General features: G+C 43.4%; 1 protein-coding gene and 1 pseudogene across 14 annotated transcripts in view; one reads left to right on the plus strand and one right to left on the minus strand.

The window, feature by feature from the left end:
* The window catches only part of Tln2 (talin 2), a 404,430-nt gene that overhangs the window by 128,561 nt on the left and 253,940 nt on the right, over window positions 1-21,929 (plus strand). Inside the window, exon 1 of one of the 14 annotated variants that reach the window (XM_087199040.1) lies at window positions 13,095-13,113. The exons of the other annotated variants lie outside the window; for them this stretch is intronic. The gene's annotated coding sequence lies outside the window, so the exon portion shown is untranslated. Of the gene's footprint in view, window positions 1-13,094; window positions 13,114-21,929 lie in introns of those variants that run through there. 14 annotated transcript variants of the gene reach the window in all.
* LOC147821827 (U6 spliceosomal RNA) lies at window positions 18,327-18,422 on the minus strand (annotated as a pseudogene).

Raw genomic sequence — 21,929 nt, forward strand, 5'->3', positions numbered from 1 at the left:
TAATTTTTCATTGTTGGGGAACTGTGTTTTGCATTGTTGGCTGTATTTCAGCACCTACGAGACCCAGTTTTAACAATCAGTCAGTGTCACCCAACATTGCCAGATGTCCCCTGCGGGACAGAATGACCCCTGCTTGAGAACCACTGAGTTAGCAGATACAGGTGTTTTATGGCCTGCATTTTATTCTGCTGTTAACTTATCTTTTGAATATTTGATTCTAACTATTAAAGTTAATATATACATGCAGTTAACTCATTGTTCATGTTTCTGTGTTTGAGGTTTTGCCTACTTGGTACAATTCATTTGTAAGCCCAGATCAACACCTCTGGCACATCTGTAGATATCTGAGAATTTGTGCAATAGCAAGAAATTTGAGCTGAGAAGCACAGGCTTCTCCAGCTGAGGTCCCACATGCACACACTGCCTTATTTGAGCTCCCATACTGTGTCTTGTGTTCCTAAGCTCAAGAAGGCTGCAGTGTGCCTTCGGGAGAAAATGCTCCTATGGATATGCTTGAGTCAGGCTGTGAGTTCAGTGTTAGTGAAACAACAACGGGTATTAAGTGAAGTGTTTTTAAACAAAAACCCATAAAGCGCAGTTATGCATCGATCAGTTGAGGAAAATGTGACCAGAACTCACAGCAACTCAACCCTGTATTTATTTCCCCTAGGACTAATGGCTAAGTACTTGCTTATTTGTAGAGACTTTATGGAAAGAATTTATGCAAAGAATGAGAATTGACTGTACTTTCTGGGTTTTTTTTTTTTGTACCAGGGATCGAACTCAGGACCTTGTGCTTTCGAGGCAAGTGGGCTCCCACTGAGCTAAATCTCCGGCTCTCTGGGCTCTTTTTAAAGCCTGCATTTGAGTGATCTCATGTGATACGCGATTAAACGAGGTTGCTTTTCTTTATAAAAACTTGTAAAATAAATAATTGCTGGGTCAAAGGATGCAGATATTTTTACAGCTGTTACACATCTTGTGGAAAAGGTTGTGCCAATCTATAATATCAACTTCAAAGTGTCTTTGCATTATTTTTCATGTTTTAAAATGATAAAATTGATGCATACATGTTAGATGAGAAAGATTTATGTAGATATTTAAAATATAGCTTCAGGGCCAGGGATTTAGCTCAGTGGTTCCAGCGCCTGCCTCGCAAGCACAAGGTCCCGAGTTCGATCCCTGGTACCAAAAAAATAAAATAAAATATAGCTTCAAAGTGTTTCTCTGTCTAACCCTTTCCCACTTCTTCAAGAATATTAAGAATCTGATGTGTTACTTTAAGCATTTTTAGAAAACGCATATAACAATCAATGTATTTATATTTATAATTTAAGATGAAAGAATTATATATTTGCCTGTTACATGCCCTTTATCTTATGCTTTGTTACCACATGTAACTTAAGAAAAAAAAATCTTCCTCATTACTTGTAAAATATTTGTTAGGAGAAGTTATATAAATGATGTTTCTGTTTATAGCTATTTAATTTTGTGTTGTGATTAGCTTGTGATAAATATCTTTTAATCTAATCCTTTATTTTTTGGCCAGTAGCTGAGATCATACAGAATTCAGCCTCTCTGAATTATTTTTTTTCTGAGTTTTTATTTTCTTTCACTAGACTTGACAGGTCAGTAAGAATTCACTTCACAGGTAAAACAGTAGGCCACAAGTGGACGCCATTGTGTAAATGTTATCCAGGGTCCACCCAAGATGTTTAATCTAAATTAGCACAGCAGATGTCTGAGGAATGATTACAATGTGAGGAACACTTCAGAGTCCAAGTGGCCTGTTATCTAACTCCTGTTCCTGTCACCAGGCCAGAGTGAAGAGGACCCTGGGGAGTAGTTGGTGTGCGCTGTTTATTTCTGGCCTCACAGAGGCTGCAGTAGTTGGAGCAGGATGAGATTCCCTTGGTCTTGAGTGAGGAAAGGAGATCTTCCACCAGCTCTCAATTCCACATACAGCGTTTTTGTTTTTTGGGGGTTTTTTTTGGTACCAGAGATGGAGCTTGGGACCTTGTGCTTGCGAGGCAGGTGGTGGAACCACTGAGTTAAATCCCCAACCCCCACATACAGGGTTTTGATTGAGTGTTAAGCCCTGCTTATATCTAAAAGCTATGGTTTTAATTTAAGATGACTTAAATAATAAAAACGCGCCTGGGAAAGAGTCTAAGATGTTAGTAACTGACTGATGGAAAAACTCGGACCTTTGAGGTATGTGAGTAGGTCACTGCTGGGATGGGAGGATGGAGAAACTGCAAAGGGTTGGTTACCTGTTTATTACTTAGAAAAAAGTAAAATGTAATACAAGAGTTTATTAAGGCTAGGAAGAATTATTTCCAGGGAAGAAAGAGACAGATTGGGATAATGCTGCTGACTGAGTTAAGGGCATGCGTGGTAAGTGGCCCATCAGCCAGGTGTCAGTTTGTTCCTCTAACAGTGAGAAGAGGGCCCAGGGCTTCACCAAGGCCCTGTAACAAAGTGTCATCAGTGTGAGGAATTCACACCTCCATCCTAAATTCAGCACTCTGGCTGGAACCTGGAAGCGATCTTTGCAGGTTAATAGTTTGGCAGAGATGTAGATTTTTAAAAAAATCTTTTGCATTGCATTTATCATGACAGATTCATAAAATTTTTGAAGTTTGTGAATGCTATCTGACTTAGAAAGAAAGCACTCTTCACATAGGTAGGAATGATGAGCTCTCTTTACCATGAGATTCTTAATTTACTCTTGGAATGGTTTTTGTTTGTTTACTCTACAGGCATTCAGATAATCATCAAAAACCTAGGGGCCCATACCCTTTGAAGTGCAGTTTCTCTTCCAGAGCATCTCTGGGGGAGGCCCCAAGGAGAATGTTTAAAGAAAAATATTTCAGATAGTTGTCCACATTCTTCTCTCATTTTTGTTCCTGAAAAATAGCAAGGAAACTAATTTTTATTCTCTATTAATTTTTAATTTGTGAGTATTTAAGAAAGAACTTAATTGAAGGGTTCCTTAACTTTTTTTGGTGTGTGTTAAAGAAAAATATTTTCATATATATCATTAATATCATTTGAATTCTCTCTTGTTATAAAATATTTACACCTTATAGGAGCTTTAGAGTAAAAAGTAGTAAGTCGGGTTAATCATGTCACCCTCAAAAACTCCTTTGAGAATAATGGCTCTTTGTTGCTTTCTTTGAATTTTGTTTATGAAACAGAAAGTTTTAACGGCTGTGTCACCAGATCTGTGAATATTTCTTTGGCTTCTTGAGTTTTTGTGAATGTGATCTATACATTCTTCATATTTCCTTCTGGTTGACTTATAATTTTTTAGTATTGATATCTCTTACCTGCTATAATTTGATTTTATATTTGATATGATAGAGCTGCAGCTTAATTTTTGTCCAGGGGCCTTTTTACTTGTTCTACTCAGCTTACGTGTATCCTTGCTGATGAGTGTGGCACAGCCTCCAAGGTAGACTTTCCACATTATGTGGACCAACAACAGAATATAAGCCCAGCTCATTAACAGGGCCCATTCTGAAGTCTTTCCACATGGTGATTGGTCCGCCTCTCCTCCTGGGAATCCATTTTTTCACCCAGAAAGGGGAAGAGAGAGAGTCTCCCAGTGGAATGGGGGTTACCTTCCTTGCTGGCTGGGTTGTCTGGTTGTCCATTTCTGCTGAGATTTCCAAAGGCATCTGCTGATGCCTCTCATGTCTGTCTGGTGAAGCTTCTGGGCCCCTGTGCAATAAAGTCCCTTGGGGCGTGGTCCGTGAGGTCTCCCAAAGTTTGGTAAAGTCCTCCTGACTTGGCTCACCAGATGTTACAGTGGAGTGGGCCCAAAATAGTCCAGGTTCTTGTGTACAACAAGGAAAGAATTGCCAAGCGTATACCTCGTAGTAAGTAGTAAGTTTATTGGAGATCGAGGAGCAGCAGCAGGAACAGGCAGAAGGGTGTAGTGGGGGAAAAAGGGCAAAGGGGAAAAGGAACTCAAGTGCAAGAGGAAAAAGAAGAAAAATGGCCAAGGGAAAGATGGGGGTGGGGGTGCTCGATAACTCAGGCTTCCAGTACTTATAGGGCCAGACACCTCTGATCCAAAGTGCTTCCCGCTGTCTTACTGATTTCGGTAATCTGCTGCCTCAGACATAGTGACCTTCTAAGCTTAAGCCTGGATAGTCACTAGGGTGCTCCTAAGCTTAAGCCCAGAGAATCACTAGGTTGGTGTAGTGTTTACAGTTGAACAAAGGGAAGGGAGTAACTCAGCTCTTTTGTTTCTAACTGTACTATTCCCCTCTAAGAGCCCTGGTCCTCAAAAATCTTTGAGGGGAATTGAAGAAGGAAATTCCATCTCCTTTATCTACTTCTGGCTAAATAGGGCGTTGGCCCTATCTACACGGAGACCAGCAAACCTTCGCCTTATCTGTTCTAGAAGTTCAAGGGAGCTGAGCCCATCCTCCAAAGATTTCTTGATAGACCGTGGACATAGAAGCAGGTTCTGATATTGAATTATGGTCACCACCAGTAATTTGGCTTGTCTGGCAAGCTGTAGATTTTATCTGTTTGAGCACATGGAGTTTGGCAGGCTCTAGGCAAGAATAAACAGACTTTACCAAGAGATTAAGGTAGTATGACCAAAGCATGAGCAGGAGAATGGAAAGGCAGATTAGGGAAAGAGCCACCCAGTTGCTGTTCTTAAGGGATTGGAATAGCACTTGTAACCTGCTGGCTCCTAGACCTGTCTACAAGTATAGCTACAAGCTGTCAGCAGGGGCCAGTGATTGGAGCCCCTTTTATGTTTAGCTAATTTTGCTATTAGGTGTCCAAGACCAGGGTGTTCAAAACAAGGTTAAAGAGAGACCTGTGTCAACCAAAATTTACCCCTTGCTGCTGGGTGTTCAAGACCAGGTTAAAGAGAGACCTGTGTCAACCAAAATTTACCCCTTGCTGCTGGGTGTTCAAGACTAGGTTAAAGAAAGACCTGTGTCAACCAAAATTTACCCCTTGCTGCTGGGTGTTCAAGACCAGGTTAAAGAGAGACCTGTGTCAACCAAAATTTACCCCGTGCTATCAAGGTCAGTTAAGTCTCTTCATGCATTACTTTTAGAACCAGGTCCAGAGCCTCTTAGCTCCTCTGTCATGTCAGCCACCAGGATGAGTAACAGCCTTGCTTGACAATTTGGCTTCATGTGACAGCATGGAAGATTTTTTCCTCTTTGGTGACTCTCCTTTTTGGCATACTGTGTATTGGTTGGCTCTTGTTCTCTGGGGTCCAACAAATCCCTTGCTTGGGAGTTTGGGTGACTCACCAAAGTTGTAGGATCCTATAGAGAAGATCCCTCATGTCCTGGCTCCTTATTGACCTTAGAGGGTCAGGGCCAAAATATTGAATGTCCTTTAATCCCAGTTATCTTCTTAACTTTGGTCTCCAAGCCTTAGTTGTTGAACACCCAGAAAATCAGTTGCACTAGTACTGAAGTGGGAGCAGTGAGTTTAACTATTATATTCTCATCTGGATATCAAGCACTTTGAAATATAAAGTATAGCTAGAGGATTGTTTTTTGTTTTTTATTTTTTGTTTTTTTTTAACCAATCATGATTGTCTTAGAAGTTGAATCCTAGCAGAATGTTAACAGATAATGATTATAAATTTTTACAGAGAAAACTTGAGGTCAAGAGCCACATATATCATTTTAGCTTGACAATCATGATGACATTATTTTTGATTTTTTTGTTGTTGTTTTCTGTTTTTTGTTTTGTATTGGGGATCAAACTCGGAACTTTGAGCTTGCGAATGACATTATTTTTGAAACACAGGTGTCCATCTCAGTATATAATACTCTTTTTAGTCGGTCATCTTCATCTGATCACAAGACATTAAATAACACAAAGAAACTCTCACCTAATTTGTTATCCTTCAATAGGATGCCATCAAAGAAGAATGTACCTGTCTATAGATGTACCTTATAAGTTTTTGAGATCTGGCCTTTAATATTTAGTGTGTGACATTGGACTGCTCAGTGCTTGAGCATCTCTTAAGGGTAGTGACACATACATAACATACACATTACATAAACTTTTCAAAACAAATTATCGTTTGGCTGGTGGCACACATGGTATACAATGTGCTGGCCCTGGGTTCTGGCATTTGGACCTTGTTGGGGGCCCATACCTGGTTTGTTGAAGAGCGGTTGCCTCCATTTGTATAAATCATTCCTTTTTGCTAATAGATTCTGTTCCCTAGAAACACTTCCTTTAGGCAAAGTTCAGATCTCTTTGTGTGCTGAAAGCCCTAAGTCTTAATGCTGTCCATGAAGGGTGTGCAGGGTTGGCTTGTGGAGCCCCATGTGTTCTGCAAAGGCCTTTGGGCCAGTGGAGCTATGAGGCTGCAGGTGCTTTTCCAGTTTCTCCCAGAGCAGTGCTGTTTTCTGAGTCTCTCTTGCTTAGTAGGTTTCTGAGTATAATTGCACCTGAAGAAAAGACTGCTGCTAGAAATTTGAAAACCATCGTTGTAATTTGTCTACTATTTTAAATCATGTTTATACAGCCATTTTGATTTTTTTCTGTATATCTATAGGCATGTATTCCAACTCAGTTGCATTTTTCAAAGAAACTATCCTTGCATATAGGATTTAGGAATGATTTCTTCATCCAGCTGATGTGAATTTTACAGCGTTGGGCACATATAGGCTGTAGGTCAGCTGTGACTTGTCATATTTCTATAGGTAAGTGCTCAGCTTCTTAAGGCCCTACATGTGCCTTACTGATTTGATTTTGTTCTCCATAACCCCACCTCTCTTCATTCCCCAAACACCTGTCACATGTATTCAGGATATAATTTCTGTAGAAAAAGAAAAATAATTTTTTTCTTCAAGCATCATAGATTCACAGTTGGAATGGACCCTAGTAACGAAAGACAGATAAACAAAAGAAAAACACTTTTATTAAGGAGAAAATTATACATATATGGAAAACACCTACAGAATGAGTAGTTTTCAAAGAGGTAGCTTGGAATTCAGTTAATCTGGTATCCTCAGCAAAGAAGAGTAAGTTTTTGGAGAAGTGACAAGACAGAGGGAAGGGACTTTGAGCCTGCAGGGGGGAACTTTGGGATAGGCAGATATCTTAGTTACTTCCTCATTGCTGGGAAAAGATACCCAACAACTCACAAATTAAAAAAGGAAGGGTTTATTTTAGCTCAAAGTTTCAGTCCATAGTCGGCTGCCAGTAAGACAGGGCAGCATGGTATAGGTGAATAGCAGAGGAGAAACAGTCCATGGCAGGGCGGACAGAAAGCAGCTAGCAGCAAGTCGTTCTTTCTCTTTTCATTCTATCCAGGCTACAAGCCTTTTGGTTGGTGTCACCCACACTCAGAGAGAGCCTTCCCATTATCTATACCCAGCGTTATGCAAAACCAGTCAGTGGACTAATCTAGTTATCATACATCCTTAATCCAGCATCACACACTGATGATTCAGCTGCCTCCCCAAACCTCTGAGCACATGAGACTTTGTGGGGTGGGTGGGTGATTTGGGATCTAGATATAAGCCACAACAGCCAACAGCTGGCAGATAAGTTAGTAGAGACTGTGGTGCCACCTGAAGGGATGTCTTTGGTCTTTGTAAATCTATGTCCTGTTTTTAGGTGAGGAAAGGGAGGGCCAGGAGCTCCCCTGCCTCTTCTTCATTGCCTTCAGTACCACATACTTCACAGGGGCATACTCTGGTGTGTTCTGGATCCTATTTGAGCCCCTGTAAATGGACATCCCCCTTCCCTTCAGCTAACAATGTCACTAGAAAGCAAGGGAGAAGTTTGGAGGAAGGTGTCCTCTAGCACCCTCCCTGTTGTCTGTCAGTGGCATGCAGATGGGTGCAGAGGGCTCAAGTTGCTTTCTCTGGGGGTGGTTACAGTTTACTAGATCTCCAGGAAGGGAGGCAGGAGCACTTCCCACTTGAGCTTCTCCCAGATCTGTGTGGACCAAGGTCCCAGGCATTGAGGCCAGTGGATGTGGGCTGTGCTCAGAAGCATGGTGGGAAGGGAGACCAATTCACATTGGGTCCATCGGTGTTGTTTTGCTGTTCAGTATGCCCTTCCTCCTCATCATGGCCACAGTGGAGACCTGTCTCTCCCAAGGTGCTCCCTACAAATTGAGCTCCATATTCCTGGATCAGACGAGGGCACTTTGTCACCAGCTCTGTCTTGTGCTGTGCTGCCAGGCTCTGCAGCTCTCTAGGGAGGAGTTTTGTCTTCCACACACTGGATATGTCCTATTTTCTGCAGGGGTCTTTGGAGGCAGTAGAAACCCATTTGTACTATTTAGGTGAACAAGGAAGGTTTCTGTTTGTCCTTGGAAATGGAGGCCCCAGGGATCACAGGACTGAGACAGCCATGGTGCTCTCTGGGTTCCCACATCCCTGGTCCTTGTTTGAAGTGGGCTTTCTCTTCCTCTTATGCAAATGAATTTGCAAGGTGGCTGTAGTCCTCTGTGGCTGCCCCAGCCTTTGCACCTTCCTAAACTTCTAATCTAGAGTGTCCCCAGACAGGACGTCTGAGTGATAAGAATCCCTCCAGCCAGGTCAGCCTGCTGGAGCCAGGCCACCCCATTATTTGGTCCTTAGCCTGGGAACAGCCCTTAGGGCTGGGCTCCTTCACTTCCAGGATTGTTTTGGAGGAGGTGAGGATGTGGGGCAGATCCCCAGCTACCCAAGTTACGGAACACATCTCTTACCTTGTTCAAGTATTTGTTAGATAAAGTGATTGATCCTTTTTCCTATTCTTTTTTTTTTTGGTACCGGGGATCTAACTTGGGTCCTTGCTGCTTGCACAGCAGGCGGCAAAACCACTGAGGTAAATCTCTGGCCCGTTTTTACCAATTCTAATACTCAGTGTGTGTTAACTTACTTTTCTCATGTTGCTGAGACAAAATATGTGACACTCAAAGTTAAAAGAGAAAAGATTTATGTAGCTTACAGTTTGTATAGGTTGCAGTCCATAATCTGCTGGCTTCAAGCCAGAATGGCACCTGGCAGAGCAGCATCAGTTCATGACGGTAGAAGACAGAAAAAGCAACAAGGGAACTTTAACAGCATCTTTCCGCTCCTTTTACCTTATTCAGACTACCAGGATCAAGGCAGTGCCAAACCAATCAGTGTACTGATTTAATTATCACACACCCTTAATCTCAGCATCACACACTCTAGATTCAGCCACTTCTGAAAAAGCCATCTATGACTGCATGAGGATTTGGGAGGACATCTAGACCCAAACCATAACACAGTGTTTGGAATGAAATATACCCTCTGGCTTTGGCTGTAAGAACCATGAAGCATTCTGGAGTATGTATTCCACCTTTCAGCACCACGACCCCTGCCTGTGCCTGTGCTCTGCTTTGAGTACAGACCCAGGCAGATAGCATAGCAGGGCAGCCATTGACAGGGGTTCTGCCAAGAACAGTATTCATAAAGATGGGGTGGTGAATAAGATGGAAAACACAGAAGAAATGGACAGATTAGATTCCTAGATACCTATGAATTACCAAGGTTGAATGAAGAAGACCTAAAAATTCAAAACAACCCAATATCAATCAATGACATTGAAAACGTAATTAAAAACTTACCAACTAAGAAAAGCCCGGGTCCTGATGGCTTTACTGCTGAATTCTACAAGACATTTAGAGGGAACTTCTGCCACTACTGTTTAAACTCCTCAATGAAATTAAAAGGGAAGCAGTACTCCCAAATTCATTCCTGGAAGCAAGCATCACCTTGATCCCCAAAGCAAAGAAAGACCCAACAGAAAAAGAGAACTATAGGCCAATCTCACTAATGAACATAGATGCAAAAATCTTTAATAAGATACTGGCAAATAGAATGCAGAAGATCATCAAGAAGATCATACACCCTGATCAAGTGGGATTCATCCCAGGAATGCAGGGATGGTTCAACATGTGCAAGTCAATCAATGTAATACACTATATCAATGGAGCCAGGGACAAAAACCATATGATCATCTCAATAGATGTACAAAAAGCTTTTGAGAAAATCCAACATGCATTTATGATAAAAACCCCACAACAAATTGGAATAGGCGGTCTCTACCTCAATATGATAAAAGCCATCTATGAAAAACCAACAGCCAATATCATACTAAATGGTCAAAAACTGAAATCTGAAATCCTTCACACTAAAATCAGGAATGAGACAAGGATGTCCACTATCACCACTCCTGTTCAATATACTTTTGGAAACATTAGCCACAGCAATTAGACAAGAGAAAGAAATATAAGGAGTAAAAGGAAATGAAGAAGTCAAATTGTCATTATTTGCAGATGACATGATACTTTATATAGAAGACCCCAAGAACTCCACCAAAAGTCTTCTAGACTGAATACCCAAGTTCAGTAAAGTAGCTGGTTACAAGGTCAACACACAAAAATCAATAGCTTTCCTCTACACGAATGACAGACTCACCGACAGAGAAATAGGGCAAATAATTCCTTTCCCAATAGCATCCAAAAAACTGAAATACCTAGGAATCAACCTAATGAAAGAAATCAAAGACCTCTTCTTTGAAAGCTATAGCACTTTGAAAAGAGAGATTGAAGACAATATCAGAAAATGGAAAGACATCCCTTGCTCCTAGGTAGGAGGGATCAGTATAGTGAATATGACCATACTTTCAAAATTGCTATATAGACTCACTGCAATCCCAATTGAAATCCCAGCAGCATACTTCATGGACCTTGAGAAAACAATCCAAAAATTCATTTGGAACAAGAAGAGACTCAGAATAGCAAAAGCAATTCTAGGTAACAGAGACATGGCAGGGGGTATCACAACCCCCAACTTGAAACTGTACTACATAGCTACTGTGATAAAAAACAGCATGGCACTGGCAAAGAAAAAGACCTGAGGACCAGTGGAACAGATTAGAAGATGCAGAAACAACTCCAGATACACTCAGCCCCCTCATCTTCGACAAAGAAGCCAAACATCCTCACTGGAGGAAAGATAGCCTCTTCAATAAATGGTGCTGGAAAAATTGGGTTTCAACTTACCAAAGACTAAAACTAGACCTATATCTCTCACCATGCACTCAACTAAAATCTAAATGGATTAAAGATCTAAATATTAAAACAGAAATGCTTAACCAGCTGGAACAGAGGTTAGGTAGAACTCTTCAAGACATTGGTGTAGGAAAAGACTTTATGAACAAAACCTCAGTTGCCCGTGAACTAACACAAACAATCAACAAGTGGGGTCTCTTCTTACTGAAAAGTTTCTGCACAGCAAGAGAAACCATCAACAGTGTGAAGAGACAACCTACAGTGTGAGAAAGAATTTTCACCAGCTGTCCTGCAGACAAAGGTCTACTACCTCAAATCTATAAAGAACTTAAAAAAATCAGACTACCCAAATTTAAAGACCCAATCCAAAAATGGGCATCTGAAATGAACAGACATTTCTCACACAAAGAAGTAGAAATGGCAAATAAACATATGAAAAAATGTTGAACATCACTAGTCATTCCATAGATGCAAATGAAAACAATGCTGAGATTCTACCTCACCCCAGAAAGAATGGCTGCTATTAGAAAATCATCCAGTAACAAATACTGGCAGGGCTGTGGGGAAAGAGGAACCCTGCTCAGCTGCTGGTGGGAGTGTAGACTGGTGCTGCAACCACTGTGAAAATCAGTATGGAGATACCTCAAAGAAGTAGGACTAGAAGTCCCATTTGACCTAGCTATTCCCCTGCTGGGTATCTTCCCTAAAGAATTAAAAGAATCATACCACAGTGATATATGTGCACCCATGTTCATAGCAGCACAGTTTGTGATAGCTAAAACTTGGAAACAGCCCAAATGCCCATCAACTGGAGACTGGATAAAGAAAATATGGGTTTTGTTTTTTTTTTTACAAAATGGAGTACTACTCAGCCATAAAGAATGAGAAATTTGAGACATTTATTGCACATTTGAGACATAAATGGATGCACATTGAGGCAATACTCTTAAATGAAATAAATAGGACACACATGTGTAAATACTGAAGTTTCTCTAGTGTAAGAAACTGAAAGTGTAAATAAGGACTAAAAGGTCTTCTAATAGATAATGTGAAATAGGAAGAAAAGCGGCAAAGGGGAAGGGGAAGTGGGAGGGGTAGGGGAAAGGAAAGAAGGGAATGGAATTAATATGAGAAAATGAAAAAATGGAAACAAAGTCTTTGTAAATAGGGAGGGATGGAGGGGTTGAAGGAAGGGCTAGGAATGGGGAAGAAATAAGAATCAAGAGACATTTATGTAAAGGTGCAAACAAATATCCAGTGATGAATGTCATTATATTGTATACCTAAAATGTACCAATAAAATAAAATTAAGAAAAAAAAAAAGATGGGGTGGCAAACTGGGCTCTAATGGCACACACCGGTAATCCTAGCACTTTGGAAAGTGAGGCAGGAGGATTGCAATTTCAAGCCCAGCCTGGGGAGCCTAGTGACTTAGCAAGACCCTGCCTCAAAATTTAAAAAGGGCTGGGAATATAGCTCAGTGCAAAGGCCCCTACTTCAATGCTCAGTACTCCAAAAAACAGCAGGAGGCAGGGAAAGGCTGTGGAATGATCCCTGGCTTGCATGGGCCTCTCCATTTGTACACAATGTCCCTGCTTCCCACTCTTCCTCTGAGGCATAGGGAAGGGAAAGGACTCATCCTTTTCAAGGGAGAGTAGAAAAGGATTGGCCTCATTGGGGAAATCGGGTTTCTGGCTGGGCTGTGTGTTACAAACTCAGCAGGCTCGTGTTATTTTTGAGTGGCGGGAATAATAGGACTTACACCTAATCAAGGAAAGAAATTCCAAACAAAAGCTGGGGTGGGGCTTCCTGGGCAGGAGTGTGATACTGTGATAAATGGGAAGCAGAGTTCTGCAATCCAATCTTCGGTCTGATTACACAAATTATAGCCAGGGCCCTGTTTTCAAAGGAATGTAACACACCCCAGGGAGGCCCCTCCTCAGCGGGTGTGTCGGCATTTCCTCCAACCCTCTCCTTCCCATTTGGGGCTGCCAGAAGAGCTGAGGGCCTTGTGCGGAATAATTATGATGCCTTCAGTAGGGTTTCTGCCTTGGGACCATTTTGTGGTGAGTTTACCTTGTGTTAAAGTCCTCTGGGAACTGCTGCAGGGAGGTTCTCCACCCTTCCCTGTGTTACAGAACAGAGCGCATGCACGAAGGCCCCTGACATTCCAGTAACAATTGGGAACATTTCTAAGCACTAATGAGCTAGGCACTTTATATGGGATAGAGGAAGCCCTGTAGATGAAAAGTCCCTGTGGTTCCAGAGGCGGCATTCTCTGTGACTGCCTGGTGGCCTGTACTGTGCTGGTGTCTCAGATCCCTCTTCCCCCACCAGCCTTCTCTGTTTCCCTCCCCAACTCCTTGTGCTCTGCCTTCCCTTCCCCACCAACCTGCTCTGCAGTCTCTGCTTGCTGCTGCCTCTTTCTGTATGTGCCCTTCCTACCCCTTTCTCTCCTTCCTTCTCCATCTTCAGAATTAAATGACTTCTCCCCGGAGAATGACCTCACTCACTCGTCCTCTCTGCCCTCCTAGTGCTGCCCCCAGCTCTGTCCCTCCCCAGAGCATCCTTAGCCTTCATTACTGGGTGTTAAATGATGCCTTGACTTCTTTTTCCTTTTTAATTTACAAGCTCCTCAAGGCCAAGGCTTGTTCCTCTTCACATTGGTGATAGCCAGCACATAGCTCCTCCTGGACAGCTTAGGAATTGTGTGTCTTCTCTTAAGCAGATGATGAGTTCTGATTTTATTTTCTACTGGAATGTGTGACCCATATCAGATGCCTTTCTGTCATCATCTTAAGTATTTAGGATCTCAGTGGTTTTTTTTTTTGCTAGGCCATTTTGGTCTGTTCTTACCCACACTTCTCTCTGCCCTGCCCCTGTTTAACTTGCTAGTGGCCCAGTAACTGTGGAGCAAAGAATCACCGACAGTCCTTGACCCCTGGCTTCTGGGGGGTGTGACCCTTGGTTTCTAATAACTGTGAGGATAAAGTGAATTACTCTGTTCCACAGGTGGTGGTGCCAGTCTTTGTCTGAACCATGCATGGTGTGCACGTTCCTGGCCTTGCCCCTCCCAGCCTCCTGAAGGGCTCCTGTTCTTCAAAAACATTGTTCCTTTTCATACCACTATGACCACATTGCCATTGCTCCTCTCCTGTGGCAAGCACGGAGACCTAGTATCCTTCCTGGTCAGCTTCCCCTTACCTCTTCTGAGAAGGCTTCTGTGAACCTGCTTCTTCCACCAGTGCTCCCAGCCATTTCAAAAAAAACTCACAAAACTTTAGATGAGAGAGTCCCCAGTATGTATCACCTTTTATTTTAGTCACTTGTTTATTAGTCTTTCTTCCCACCAGATTGAAGAGGGTGGTGTTCTCAGGCAGGGGCTTAGCTAAATGCTGGCATGTAGTACTTCTTGGTCTAGCAAGTTCTCGAGTGCTATGATTACAGGCACGTGCCATCATACCTGGCCTGTTCTCAAATTTTTTAAACAGACCCCTAGTGGGCTCTGCCCCCCCCCATCTCCCTCCTTTCTTTTGAAGGGATTGAACCCAGGACCTTGAACATACTGGACAAGCTCAGTGCCCCTGAGCTACACCCCAGCCAGTGCTGGTGTTTTGACTTTTTTTCTTCTTTTCATTAAGTTTATTGGTACATTTTAGGTGTACAATACAGTTAAATTCATCATCGGGAACGTCTACCTTGACATGATGTATCTTGGTTCTTATTCTTTCCCCAGTCCCCTGCCCTCCCTTCAACCCCTCCACCTCTCCCTATTTACAAAGACTTTGTCTCCATTTTTTCCTTTTCTGTGTAAAATGGAGCACTACTCAGCCTTAAAGTATGAGAAACTAGAGACATTTATAGCTAAATGGATGCACATTGAGGCCATACTCTTAAGTGAGATAAATAGGACACACGTGTAAATACCGGTTTCTCTGGTGTGAAAACTAAAAGTGCAAATAAGGATCAAAATATATAATTGACTTTTTAACTTATCGCACATGGCCCCTTTTCATCAAGGTGTGGTGCTCCATGCCTGTCTTTTACAGGTGAGGAAGTGGAGGCTCACAAATCTGAGCCGCCTGGCCTGCTGAGGCAAGGTGGTAACTTGAAGCCTGGCCCTCTCTGCCTGGTGTGCTGCTCCCCACCAGAAGTGCGCCTCTGTAGACTTGGTGGAAGCCACACTGGTAGGAAATTTCTGGTGTCCTCACGGAGTAGAGAGGCTGGACTCGAAGGCAGAGCAGAAAAGGATTTGGAATTTTCCCTGGTGCAGACTGGATTTTAGAAGCGAGTGAGGAGAGATGAAGTCCTGTGGCCGCTACAGACCATTGTGCAAAGCCAAGTCTCCACCCCTAGATTGTGTCCCTTGGACATTTTTGTACTGATTTCACTTCAGTGTTGTTTTCCCTGAGCACATTAATTTTCCTGGGTATGACACCACAGTCCCTTGACACACATGTGCTCAGAAATCCTTATAAATATCCCAGCATCGCCCACATGATTAACCCCGAGGAGGGAGGAGGTGCATGGAGGAGCTGCTAATTTGTACATGTGTCGCCTTGCTAGAGATTCGCCAGCAGCAAACCCAGATAGGTTGTTAATAAGTGTTAAATGCCACAGGGTCTACATGCTGGAGGACACTCCAGGCAACACTCAGGGGACAAAAATCTTTCTCTTGATTGCCAAGAATGAGTAAAATTGAGAAATACCATTTATGGAAGTGTTTACAGTATTCTTTGGGCAAAGTGAAATTTCATTAGTTTGGAATAATGCAAGGTTACCTAGCTTAGAGAATTGTAGAGAAATTTAAAAACATTACTGAAGTATAAATGTAATATATTGCGTGGAACTGACAAATGGTAGATCTAAAAGAGGTTTTTTGAAATACGATCTGCAACATATGTTTAAAACATTGTCCAATAAGGAGTTTGGGGATCTATGGTAATGAATTTAAAAGCAACAATTAACAAACCACTTCATAATTGAGTATCTCTAGATTGCTTAAGGGGTGCACTCTGGCAACAGTTGGATTCTTAAATTCCTTACTTAGCCAAGCATTAATGTGAATAAGCTTGGAACTTTTTAAAATTGCCCTTGCTTTGCTAAGGCTAAGGAGGTATAGGTCTAGGGTTACCCCCATATGAATTTGTGTGCTCTGCATTCAGGACATCCTCCTACCCTTCTAGCCAGTGAATTCTGCCTATCTGCTGGGTGTAGCCATGCCTGGCAGCCTTCATAAAGTAGGAAAATGTATTCCCTGCCCTTAAAAGTTTCCCGTGTACTATATGTAGGACAGACAAACTGGCTTCTGGCCCTAGAATAGCCCTGTCTTAGTCTAGGCTTTGGAGTCAGGCAGCTGTGCTGTGTTCTGGCCATGTGAGTATGTTCCTTGACCTGTTAAGCCTCAGTGTCTTGATCTGTACAGTGGGATTGGACATACCTCTCAGGGTTATCCTGAGGAGGAGTGAGGTGACAGTTGAACTCTTAGGCATAAGTGTTCTCATTTATCTGTGTGTCTACTGCTAATGTGGTGAGGGAATAACATGGATATAAACAGCCTGAGCTACTTGGGGACTTACTGAGACCCTGCTGCAAAATTGAAAAACAAAATAAAACATAAAAAGGGCTAGGAATATAGTTCAGTGCGAAGGCTCTGGGTTCAATTCCCAATTCCCAGTACCACCAAAAAAAGGGAGGGGGCAAATCTATTAGAGAAGGCATATATTATGTTCTGTGAGAGTACAGTGCTATGGGCAGGTCCAGGAGCCGATGAGGGTGCAGGCTGGGGAAACATCAGGGTGGAGGCTTCGTATGAGCAGGACATCAGTGTTCTTCAGCAAATGCTTATTGAGCCCTGAGAATGTACCAGAGACATTGCTGGGCGCTGGACTACAAGGGTGAGTGACAGCAGGGCAAACCCATGCCCTCTGAGAGCCTGTAGTCCTGTGGGAGAGGGAACAGGGACGCACACCTCTGGGTGTGTAAACACAGTGAGATGAAGGGGATCGGGCCGGTTCTTGGATCATCAAGCAGTTAAATTTGGCCAGAAGATAGGTGGGTATGTGGCATGCTGGGGTGACGAGGCTGGAGGGAAGGAAGGCACACATTTGGAAAAAGTGTGTGATCTCTTTCCAAAACTCCCTGGCAGCGTGAGTAGCCAAGGGAGCCTAATCTATTTTTAAAATATTCATTTTCTAATTGTATCTATTCATTATAGAAAACTCGTACCACATTAAAAGTAAAGGAGAGAAACAGACACTCCTTGCTCTATACTCAAGGTCCTTGCCTTGAGTGGACATAGTTGTGATCATATGATAAGTATAGTTTAGCTGTCTGCATTTCCCACATGCTATAGAATAAGAAGAATATTTTCTCCAGTTCTTATAAATAATGTTTTTTCTGGTTAAGTGATGACCGGTTGAGAGTATGGAGCACAGGAAACTTAATGTGCTTTTTCTTTTGGATCCCTAAGCTGTTTCCAAGACTTACTGGGATAAAGTACGAGTGTTAGCATCTTTAGGGAGGAAAACATCTTTGCATCTAGATTTCATCTTTCTGTGACATTTGCACCAGTGTGTTGCCTGTTCAAGGCGCTGGACGTTCGCAAAGATGTCCTTTCGAAGGTCACACTGACCAGAAAGGCTGATTAAACCTTCATGTGTCACGGGGACACCTGGGGACCTTGTGGAGGGTGGGTCTGAGCCATGAGAAGTTGGAGGGAGTCACAGCAGGCAGCCTTCCCTCAGATGGTGGTATTTCTGGGGAGGAATGGCAGGGCCCTGCTCAGGTGTGAGCTGTGCTGTGTGCGTCCTGGCACACCATGAACTGTGATGGGCGATCAAGAGCCTGTTTGTAGCTGAAGCCGATGTATGTGGAGTCGGAATTCCCTCTTCCCTTGTCCTTACATTGTGACTGTTAGCTTAAATGTCAGTATCCCCCGTTGGATTGAGTTATCTGAGGCCATGATCCAGACTGTAGCATTTTATGTACTTCATTGTTGTTTAATTAAAGTCTGTAAAATGTGAGGCTTTTATTTCTCGATCATAAAATGTAGGGAAAGGGGGCTAGGCAGGGGGTATCGCATGGGGAAGGAACATGGTCCCTGTGCCAGTGGAGCTGCACCAGATGGGGACAAACACCCAGAGCCCAGGCTGGCAGAGTGGAGTTCAGGCAGGGGGTCATGGTTTGGACTCCTCCACTGGCTGCTGTGTGCCCCGGGGCCAGCTGTTCAGGCTGCCTCTGTTTGTCCTCCTCAGGAGAACCCCCTTCCTGCCGTTCCTAAAATAGGGGAATTTGTGTGTCGTTCTGGTACAGGAGCCATGCTAATCTTCTCTGTGTCATTTTATCTTGAGTGCCTGTGCTGCTGAAGTGATACTGGCAATCTCTTTTTAAATATAACATCAAACAATTATTTTTAGGCCTAGACATGAGTCAGCAATGGAAAGAAAAGGCAAGGAACGATGGAATCAAAAGTCAGAATGAAAGTTACCTCTTAATGTTGTTGAAAACAGTGTGTGGCCCAGGGCAGGTGCTCAGAACGGGAGGCTGATGAGGATCATTTGGAAGGGAAGGCCTATTTCCAGCCGAGCTCTGGCCTTGTGAAAGATGGGGGCTTTTCTCTTTACTGTGCTCCAGAGCCTGTCCTTTGGAAAGCATCTTGGTCCTGGCTTTTGAGGGCAGCCCCTCAGCCCCATGCTCCTGAGCTCCTCCATGGCCATAGGAAGAGGCAGCTGGCAGATGCACAGCGGCACCCTAACCAGGCTGTTATGAGAGCTTGACGCTGGACAGCCCCAGTATTACTCAACGGGTTAGCTTCCTGGTAGCTTTCAGCAATAGGCGTTTATGTCTTACTCTGGAGGGGAGAAGTTCCAAACTAGGGTTTGAGCAGGGCTGTGCTCCCTCCGAAGGCTCTGGGGGAGAAGCCTTCCTTGCCTCTCTCCGATTTTGGTGGTCCAGGTGGTCCTTGCCTTGTGGTTACTTCAGGGCAGACCCTGCCTCTGTCTCCATACAATCTTCTGTTCTCTCTGGATCTTTGCTTCAGTCTCTTATACAAGGACTGTTCTCATTGGATTTAGGGCCCGCTTGTGTAATCCAAGATGATCTCATCTCAGCACCCTTAATTACATCCGGAAAGACTCCTTTTCTCAAAAAGTCGCTTCTGCAGGTTCCAGGAATTAAGATGTGGACTTATATTTTTAGGGAGTGCCATTCAGTTCCTACAGGCTAGAGCTTGGCTATGCTCTCATGGGATGAGCAAAGGGGCCTCTCTGACATGGTCCTTTGTACCCAAACTCACGTACACATGGCCCAGCTGCCTTTCTAGCTCCAGCACATCACTTCTGTTTTAGGAGAGGCAAGCTCCCCTAGGATGCAGGCCTTGATCCCAGCATTCAATACCAGGACCTCCAGGGTGTTGGGACCCAGATGTCTTTTTGTTGTGGTTGTTGTTGTTTTTTGGTACCAGAGATTGAACTCAGGACCTTGTGCCTGCAAGGCAGGCAGTGGCACCACTGAGCTAAATCCCTGGCGGACCCAGATGTCTTTGAAGGGACAGCATTTGAAGCTCACATGTGAGGTTGCTGTGGCCTCTAGTTGGAAATCTCTTTGTTCTGATATAGGCAGAACTTGGTGGTAGAGAGTGTAGTTATGATTGGATTTTTGTGGTAAAGCAGAATGAATAGCTGTGAACAACAGAGACAGTATGATCATGCAGGAGAGGGGCAGCTGATTTCAGCTACCAGTTACAGTATTATATAAATACTTCATGTGTAAATGTAAACAGTATAATTTAAATGTGAAGCTAATTTTGGAGCTCATTGGGGAGGTCAGCTGTGGATTGTGGTTTAGGATTAATAAGCTAAAATTGATCTACCCTGGGGTAACAAGGGTAGATGTATGTTTCTCCTTTTTGCCTTCTTCAGATCAACATGTTTAAATATTTCATTGAGAATTGTTTCTCTTCCTCTTTTCTACTGTCCTGTGGTTTCCTTTATGCCAGCGGCCCATGCTTTCCTGTTTGCAAGCTTCTTAGTGCCTTTGGGAACATGGGCATGACTGCCCTGCGGGTCTCAGGGAGGGTTCACAGTGCCTCCGTCCAAAAGCTTAGATGGTGTTGAGGGACTGGCCTTCCAGGGCCACATCCCCGCTCCCCACTCACAGGGAAGAGTGCATGGCTGCTCAGTGGCTCTGTTCCATTTGTGTCAACCACTAGCTGGTTTCCAGTTCCCCAAGAGCAGAATGATCTTGGGTAAACATGGTCGCTGGAAAAAAGAAAATATTTGCCTTGGCAGTCATCGTCTCCCAAGAGTCTGCCCCCTGGTGTGTTGCTGGACAGAGTAGAAGTGACACCAGAGGTCATGGCATCAGATACTGGATCTAGTTAAAAAGTATTCGAAGTATATAAAAAGGAGGCCTTTAAAAGGGAATGTCCCTCCCTCCGTATTTCTACCTGTCTTTCTCTTTCTAGCCATCCTCCCACCTCCCCAGACAAGTCTCAATACTCCATTGCCTTTCATTTCAGTTGTTCCAGGTTGGGGCTTCTTACCTTTTTCCTATTGACATTTTAGCCTAGATGGTCTTAATTATGTAGGGTTCCCTGTGCATTGCAGTATGTGTGGTGATGCCTCTAGCCTCTATCCCGACTACCTATATCTGCTGTCACTCCCCCCCATGCCCATGGCTTCCAATATTGTCTCTGGATGACAGCAGGTGTCCCCCTGGGAATACAAAAGCCCCTGCTGAGAAGTACTGCTTTAAGTGAGCTCTCCTGGTCAGTGTTGTTTTGGTGGCATGCAGATCCTTCTGAGTTTGGTAGTGGCAGGAGAATCCACGTGTAGGGAGAGGTGTGTTTGGGTCCCTTAATCTTAGTCACCTTCCAGCCTAATTGCAGTCAGCCTAGCCCTGATGTGGCTCTCGCAAAGATGAGGGCACCTAGCGATAAAAATCAACATTGCCTGTTGACTTTAGAGCAGGCTTTTTTCTTTCCCAGGCTTATTGCCATTCCACTGGTGGTTTTGAAATGAGGATGCCAGTCACATAAAGATGGGCTTGACACTTGGCACCTTCCGTTGCTCAGTGCCTCAGCTGAGCAGCAGAGCGTGACAGGAGTCTACTGCCCATCACGCCTGGGAATCAGTCAGACTTACTTTGTGTCATCAGAGGGGAAGGTGCTGAACCTCGATGTCAAGGTGACATGCCATGTGGGCAGATACAGTTCCTGGACCTTCTCAAGTGTGACTGCGTATATGTTCTGCCAGCCAGCCTTGCTTCTTCAAAAAACTTCAAGAAAAGCTCTCCCTTTGGAACTGTCTATCTGCTTTTAAGGCCTTAAGCATTTTAATCATTTTTTAAAATGCCTCCGGGTTTAGTTGTTGATGCAGTGTCTTACTAAACACAATTAGTTAGAGACACAGTACTTCACCTTCTTGTGCTGTCTTTATTTGCTTACTTATAGCTTTTTCTTGGAAATTTCAAGTAGAAAAGTATAACAAGTCCCATGGACCCCTCCCCAGTTTCTATCATTATCTATTATGTGAGCAGCATTGTTTCCTCTTGGCACTCTCTTCTTAATTATTTGGAAGTAAATCCTGAGCATCATGGTATTTCATCTGTACATTTTTCAGCATATATTTTAGAAGATTAGAGCTAAATGGCTCTAATTGTTAAATATAAGTATTGTACTGCCTAGAAATAAATGAGGCAGTGTTATGCCTAATTATTTCTTAGTATCGCATATCCATTGCATTTGGTGGGTGTGTCTCTTAGGTGTCTTGTCTCCTCTTCCTCCCTCTTCACTGGATCAGATAGCTCCAGGGCAAGATGGCTACAGGGAGTCATCCTTCATTCTCCTTGTGTCCCATGTGCTGATGTCTGGAGGTGCTGG

The sequence above is a fragment of the Heterocephalus glaber genome, unplaced genomic scaffold, assembly GCF_053883595.1.
Source record: "Heterocephalus glaber isolate CG9 unplaced genomic scaffold, H.glaber_assembly_v1.0 deba00001689, whole genome shotgun sequence".
Classification (NCBI taxonomy): Eukaryota; Metazoa; Chordata; class Mammalia; order Rodentia; family Bathyergidae; genus Heterocephalus; species Heterocephalus glaber.